Genomic DNA, 7,500 nt, shown 5'->3' with positions numbered 1-7,500 from the left:
GCCCGGGGAGGCTGTCCCTGGCCTGGCTGGAGGTCCGGAAGCTGGGCCCGGGGCTGGAGCTCCGTCCCAGGGTGCGGCTCCGTCCCAGAGCCCGGGAGCCCCCCCGTCCTGCGAGCCAGCTGAGGGTACGGGCGCTAGGGAAGAGAGGGTCCACCGGGGCCCGGGGAGGCTCTCCCCGGCCTGGCTGGGGGTTCGGAAGCTGGGCCCGGTGCTGGAGCTCCGTCCCAGGGTGCGGCTCCGTTCCCGGGGTGCGGGAGCCCCCTGTCCCGCAAGCCAGCCGAGGGTCCGGGCGCTGGGGACAGGGTGTCCACCGGGTCCCTGGGAGTCTTTCCCCGGGCCTGGCTGGAGGTCCGGGAGCTGGGCCCGGTGCTGGAGCTCCGTTCCCGGGGTGCGGGAGCCCCCTGTCCCGCAAGCCAGCCGAGGGTCCGGTCGCTGGGGACAGGGGGTCCACCGGGGGCCCGGGGAGGCTGTCCCTGGCCTGGCTGGAGGTCCGGAAGCTGGGCCCGGGGTTGGAGCTCCGTCCCAGGGTGCGGCTCCGTCCCAGAGCCCGGGAGCCCCCCCGTCCTGCGAACCAGCTGAGGGTACGGGCGCTAGGGAAGAGAGGGTCCACCGGGGCCCGGGGAGGCTCTCCCCGGCCTGGCTGGGGGTTCGGAAGCTGGGCCCGGTGCTGGAGCTCCGTCCCAGGGTGCGGCTCCGTTCCCGGGGTGCGGGAGCCCCCTGTCCCGCAAGCCAGCCGAGGGTCAGGGCGCTGGGGACAGGGTGTCCACCGGGTCCCTGGGAGTCTCTCCCTGGGCCTGGCTGGAGGTCCGGGAGCTGGGCCCGGTGCTGGAGCTCCGTTCCCGGGGTGCGGGAGCCCCCTGTCCCGCAAGCCAGCCGAGGGTCTGGGCGCTGGGACCGGGTGTCCACCGGGGCCCGGGGAGGCTCTCCCCGGCCTGGCTGGGGGTCCGGAAGCTGGGCCCGGTGCTGGAGCTCCATCCTGGGGTACGGGAGCCCCCTGTCCCGCAAGCCAGCCGAGGGTCCGGGCGCTGGGGACGGGTGTGCACCGGGGCCCGGGGAGGCTCTCCCCGGCCTGGCTGGGGGTCCGGAAGCTGGTCCCGGGCCCGGTGCTGGAGCTCCGTTCCCGGGGTGCGGGAGCCCCCTGTCCCGCAAGCCAGCCGAGGGTCCGGGCGCTGGGGACAGGGTGTCCACCAGGGCCCGGGGAGGCTCTCCCTGGCCTGGCTGGGGTTCGGAAGCTGGGCCCGGGTCCGGGGCTTGTGCTCCGTCCCAGTGTCCCAGGGAGCGGGAGCCCCCCGTCCTGCAAGCCAGCCGAGGGTCCATGCGCTGGGGAAGGGTGTCCACCGGGGCCCAGGGAGTTTCTCCCCGGCCTGGCTAGGGTTCTGAAGCTGGGACCGGGCCCGGGGCTCTTGCACCGTCCGGCGGGCCCCGGGGTGCGTGAGCCACCCCCGTCCTGCAAGACAGCCGAGGGTCTAGGTGCTGGAGACAGGGGTCCACCGGGGCCCAGGGAGGCTCTCTCCGGCCTGGCTGCTATCAGAAGCAGGGACCGGGCCGGTGTGCAGGAGTGGCTGGCTTTATCTGCTACGCTGACGGAGCGTAGTTTTCTGCCCACCCCTATACAACCGTGTGGTTTGTGAGAACCCGTCCTGCGGCCTGGTAAGGGTCCGGGTGCCCGTGACGTGGTCCATTGGGCGAAGGGAGTCTCCCCAGACCTGGCTGGGATCAGAAGCAGGGACCGGGCCAGGTGGGTGGGTGGCTGGCTAAGTCCTTTCCACTGCGTAGTAGGAGTTTGCTTAGGGCTGGGCGGACTTTGCGTAGCAGAATTTTAAAAAAATTTGTGGAAAACGAGAGCACATCCTGAGTAGGGCTGGGCGGACTTTGCCTAGCGCAACTACGCACTATTCTGAAGAAAATTGTGGAAAACGAGCGCACAACCTCATGGACTGTGTGCCCGGGACGGGTCCCTCGTGCTTGGGCAGGCTCCCCGACCTCCCCAGCCTGGCTGTGTTGAGAAGCAGGGACCGGCCCCGGGCCTCCTGATTTTTGGTCAGGGCCTGGGATCCCACGTCCTGCGGCCTGCCAAGTGTCCATCTGCCCGGGACAAGGGACCCTGGTGCAGAGCCCCGGAGCCCTGCAAGGGCAGTCGGGAGCCCTACCGCTATGGCTCGGTGTGGGCAGCTGGGAGTCCTTCCGGTCCCGGCCATCTGGTCGCACCTTTCCCTCGGCCATCTGGTCGCGCGCAATGCTTTCCAATGGGGCGACCAGATGGCCGGGCCGGCCTGGAAGTCCCGATGAGGGTCCATTCGCCTCGCGGATCCCAGCCAGGGCTCCAGGAGGCCGGGCGCGTCCGCGCCTAGGGTCCCCTCCGTCACTCGGAGCGCGAGGGTTACAAGAAAGGTGGGTAGCCTTCCTCCGGATTAGTAGGGGCAGGGTATGCCGGGACACCCCTCCTGGGGATTGCGGTTCTCAGGCGGGGACCAGATGGGCCAAGCCCGGACGACACTTCCCCGGGGCGTCGGGTGCTTCCTCCTCCAGCCCGCGGCGAGGCAAAGTGCCCAGGACGGGCTCCATGGGTCTCCCGGGCGTCCCCCGAGGCCTGCAGCCCCAAAGCCCTGCAGACCCTGGAGCCCTTCAGCACGGAGCCCTGGAGCCCTGCAGGCCCGGAACCCTAGCAGGCCCAAGGCCCTGCAGCCCCGGAGCCCTGCAGGCCCGGAGCCCTGCAGCCCCGGAGCCCTGCAGGCCCAGAGCCCTGCAGCCCCGGAGCCCTGCAGCCCCGGAGCCCTGCAGCCCCGGAGCCCTGCAGCCCCAGAGCCCTGCAGCCCCGGAGCCCTGCAGCCCCGGAGCCCTGCAGGCCCAGAGCCCTGCAGGCCCAGAGCCCTGCAGCCCCGGAGCCCTGCAGCCCCGGAGCCCTGCAGCCCCGGAGCCCTGCAGCCCCAGAGCCCTGCAGCCCCGGAGCCCTGCAGCCCCGGAGCCCTGCAGGCCCAGAGCCCTGCAGGCCCAGAGCCCTGCAGCCCCGGAGCCCTGCAGCCCCGGAGCCCTGCAGCCCCGGAGCCCTGCAGGCCCAGAGCCCTGCAGCCACGGAGCCCTGCGTGGGCAGGCGGGAACCCTACCGCTATGGCTCGGGCAGACGGGAGCCCTTTCAGTTGCCGGCCACCTGGTCGCGCCTTTCCCCTCGGCCATCTGGTCGCGCGCAATGCTTTCCAATGGGGCGACCAGATGGCCGGGCCGGCCTGGAAGTCCCGATGAGGGTCCATTCGCCTCCCGGATCCCAGCCAGGGCTCCGGGAGGCCGGGCGCGTCCGCGCCTAGGGTCCCCTCCGTCACTTGCAGCGCGCGGGTTACAAGAAAGGGGGGTATCCTTCCTCCGGATTATTAGGGGCAGGGTATGCCGGAACACCCATGCTGGGGCTGTGCGGTTCATTGCCGGGGACCAGATGGGCGACGCCCGGGCAACATCCTCCAAGGCCTCCGGGGGCTTCCCTCCTCCGGGCCGCGGCATGGCAAAGTGCCCAGGGACGGGCTCCACGGGTCCCGGGCAGTCCTCCCCCGGGCGCCCAGGCCCCGAGAGCTCCGGTGGACCTCCCCGTGCCCGAGGCCAACCCGGGAAGCAGAGTCCCCCCCCGAGCCCTTGGTGTGAGGGTGGGCAGGCGGGAGCCCTACCGCTATGGCTCGGGCAGACGGGAGCCCTTTCAGTTGCCGGCCATCCGGTCGCTCCTTTCCCCTCGGCCATCTGGTCGCGCGCAATGCTTTCCAATGGGGCGACCAGATGGCCGGGCCGGCCTGGAAGTCCCGATGAGGGTCCATTCGCCTCCCGGATCCCAGCCAGGGCTCCAGGAGGCCGGGCGCGTCCGCGCCTAGGGTCCCCTCCGTCACTCGCAGCGCGCGGGTTACAAGAAAGGAGGGTATCCTTCCTCCGGATTAGTAGGGGCAGGGTATGCCGAAACACCCATGCTGGGGTTGTGCGGTTCATTGCCGGGGACCAGATGGGCTACGCCCGGGCAACATCCTCCCAGGTCCCCGGGGCTTCCCTCCTCCGGGCCGCGGCATGGCAAAGTGCCCAGGGACGGGCTCCACGGGTCCCGGGCAGTCCTCCCCCGGGTACGCCCAGGCCCCGAGAGCTCCGGTGGTCCTCCCCGTGCCTGAGGCCCAGCCGGGAAGCAGAGTCCCCACCCCGAGCCCCTGGTGGGTGGGCAGGCGGGAGTCCTTTCAGTTGCCGGCCACCTGGTGGCTCCTTTCCCCTCGGCCATCTGGTCGCGCGCAATGCTTTCCAATGGGGCGACCAGATGGCAGGGCCAGGCCTGGAAGTCCCGATGAGGGTCCATTTGCCTCTCGGATCCCAGCCGGGGCTCCAGGAGGCCGGGTGCGTTCGCCCCTAGGGTCCCCTCCGTCACTCGGAGCGTGCGGGTTTCAAGAACGGGGGGTAGCCTTCCTCCGGATTACTAGGGACAGGGTACTCTGGGACCCCTCTCGGTCCTCAGCCGGCAACTGGGTCCTGCCGTGTGGCAGGGTGGCCGGAGGGCCTTCCCCTGCGCGCCCGGGAGCCCCGGATGGGTCCAGGGGCCCGGCCGGGCCCCGGGTCGGGGTCTCCGGCCCCGGGTGCCGTCCCCCGGCCTGCGGCACCGCCAAAGGCCCGGGACGGGGTTCCGTTGTGGCCGGGGTGCCTCCCGTGGCTGGATTGGGTTCAGGAGCTCCGGCCGGGCCCCGGGGAGGGCGGCCTCCCCGCCCCGGTCTCCGTCCCGGGTCCTGCCGCGTGGCAGGGTGCCCGGGGAAGGGTCCGGAGGGCCCGGGGAGGCTTCCCCTGCACCTGCGGTCCTCGGAGCCCCGGCTGGGTCCAGGGGCCCGGCCGGGCCCCGGGTCGGGGTCTCCGGCCCCGGGCGCCGTCCCCCGGCCTGCGGCACTGCCAAAGGCCCGGGACGGGGTTCCGTTGCGGCCGGGGTGCCTCCCGTGGCTGCATTGGGTTCAGGAGCTCCGGCCGGGCCCCTGGGGGCCCCGGGGAGGGCAGGCTCCCCACCCCGGTCTCCGTCCCGGGTCCTGCCGCGTGGCAGGGTGCCCGGGGAGGGGTCCGGAGGGCCCCGGGAGGCTTCCCCTGCGCCTGCGGTCCCCGGAGCCCCGGCTGGTTCCAGGGGCCCGGCCGGGCCCCGGGTTGAGGCCTTTGGCCCCGGGCCCAGTCCCCCGGCCTGCGGCACTGCCAAAGGCCCGGGACGGGGTTCCGTTGGGGCCGGGGAGCCTCCCCTCGCTCGTCTGGGTCCCGGAGCTCCGGCCGGGCCCCTGGGGGCCCCGGGGAGGGCGGCCTCCCCACCCCGGGCTCCGTCCCGGGTCCTGCCGCGTGGCAGGGTGCCCGGGGAGGGGTCCAGAGGGCCCGGGGAGGCTTCCCCTGCGCCTGCGGTCCCCGGAGCCCCGGCTGGGTCCAGGGGCCCGGCCGGGCCCCGGGTCGGGGTCTCCGGCCCCGGGCCCCGTCCCCCAGCCTGCGGCACTGCCAAAGGCCCGGGACGGGGTTCCGTTGTGGCCGGGGAGCCTCCCCTCGCTCGTCTGGGTTCCGGAGCCCCGGCCGGGCCCCTGGGGGCCCCGGGGAGGGCGGCCTCCCCGCCCCGGGCTCCGTCCCGGGTCCTGCCGCGCGGCAGGGTGCCCGGGGCGCGGTCCGGAGGGCCCGGGGAGGCTTCCCCATCGCCTGCGGTCCCGGGAGCCCCGGCTGGTTCCAGGGGCCCGGCCGGGCCCCGGGTCGGGGTCTCCGTCCCCGGGCCCTGTCCCCCGGCCTGCGGCACTGCCAAAGGCCCGGGACGGGGTTCCGTCGTGGCCGGGGAGCCTCCCCTCGCTCGCCTGGGTTCAGGTGCTCCGGCCGGGCCCCTGGGGGCCCCGGGGAGGGCGGCCTCCCCGCCCCGGGCTCCGTCCTGGGTCCTTCCGCGTGGCAGGGTGCCCGGGGCGGGGTCCGGAGGGCCCGGGGAGGCTTCCCTTGCACCTGCGGTCCCGGGAGCCCCGGCTGGGTCCAGGGGCCCGGTCGGGCCCTGGGTCGGGGTCTCCGTCCCCGGGCCCTGTCCCCCGGCCTGCGGCACTGCCAAAGGCCCGGGACGGGGTTCCGTCGTGGCCGGGGAGCCTCCCCTCGCTCGCCTGGGTTCAGGTGCTCCGGCCGGGCCCCTGGGGGCCCCGGGGAGGGCGGCCTCCCCGCCCCGGGCTCCGTCCTGGGTCCTTCCGCGTGGCAGGGTGCCCGGGGCGCGGTCCGGAGGGCCCGGGGAGGCTTCCCCATCGCCTGCGGTCCCGGGAGCCCCGGCTGGTTCCAGGGGCCCGGCCGGGCCCCGGGTCGGGGTCTCCGTCCCCGGGCCCTGTCCCCCGGCCTGCGGCACTGCCAAAGGCCCGGGACGGGGTTCCGTCGTGGCCGGGGAGCCTCCCCTCGCTCGCCTGGGTTCAGGTGCTCCGGCCGGGCCCCTGGGGGCCCCGGGGAGGGCGGCCTCCCCGCCCCGGGCTCCGTCCTGGGTCCTTCCGCGTGGCAGGGTGCCCGGGGCGCGGTCCGGAGGGCCCGGGGAGGCTTCCCCATCGCCTGCGGTCCCGGGAGCCCCGGCTGGTTCCAGGGGCCCGGCCGGGCCCCGGGTCGGGGTCTCCGTCCCCGGGCCCTGTCCCCCGGCCTGCGGCACTGCCAAAGGCCCGGGACGGGGTTCCGTTGTGGCCGGGGAGCCTCTCCTCGCTCGTCTGGGTTCCGGAGCCCCGGCCGGGCCCCTGGGGGGGGGGCCCGGTGAGGGCGGCCTCCCCGCCCCGGGCTCCGTCCCGGGTCCTGCCGCGGCGGCAGGGTGCCCGGGTGCGGGGTCCAGAGGGCCTGGGGAAGCTCCCCCTTCCCTTTTGCCTTTCCCCTGGGCCATCTGGTCGCGCCTGTCCCCTCGGCCATCTGGTCGCGCACGTCCCCTCGGCCATCTGGTCGCGCAGGCCCCTTCGGCCATCTGGTCGCGCAGGCCCCTTCGGCCATCTGGTCGCGCACAATGCTTTCCTATGGGGCGACCAGATGGCCGAGCTCGCCTGGAAGTCTCGATGAGGGTCCATTTGCCTCCCGGATCCCAGCGAGGGCTCCAGGAGGTCGGGTACATTCGCGCCTAGGGTCCCCTCTGTCACCTCGTGCGCACGGATTACAAGAAAGGGGGGTAATTTTCCTCCGGATTACTAGGGAGAGGGTCAGTCAGACCAAAGTGATGTTTGGCGATACTGAATCAGGGGAAGGCAGACCCGGGGCCCGCCCGCCGGGGCCCCCAGGGGCCCGGGTACGCTCCTGCCTCTCAGCCCCTTCCCGATGGTCCTTTCTCTCCGAGTTTTCTGGGTCGGAGCCCCGTGAGGTCCGTGGATCCCGAGACGGGGGAAGGCAGCCCCTGGGCCCGCCCGAAGCGGGGCCCCCAGGGGCCCGGGTGCGCACACCTGCCTCCCAGCCCCCTTCCCGACGGGTCTTTTTCTCCGAGTTTGCTGGGTCAGACCTCCGTGAGGTCCGGCGATCCCGAGAGGGGGGAAGGCAGACCCGGGGCCCGCCCGCCGG

At 74.1% G+C, this 7,500-nt stretch overlaps 1 protein-coding gene across 1 annotated transcript in view; it reads left to right on the top strand.

Moving 5' to 3' along the window:
• Positions 1–7,500, top strand: part of LOC146869070 (E3 ubiquitin-protein ligase TRIM39-like) — a 183,767-nt gene that overhangs the window by 137,032 nt on the left and 39,235 nt on the right. The gene's annotated exons all lie outside the window — the stretch shown is intronic.

The sequence above is a fragment of the Triturus cristatus genome, chromosome 1_1, assembly GCF_964204655.1.
Source record: "Triturus cristatus chromosome 1_1, aTriCri1.1, whole genome shotgun sequence".
NCBI classification, from domain to species: Eukaryota; Metazoa; Chordata; class Amphibia; order Caudata; family Salamandridae; genus Triturus; species Triturus cristatus.
This window is presented reverse-complemented; position numbering and strand designations above follow the sequence as displayed.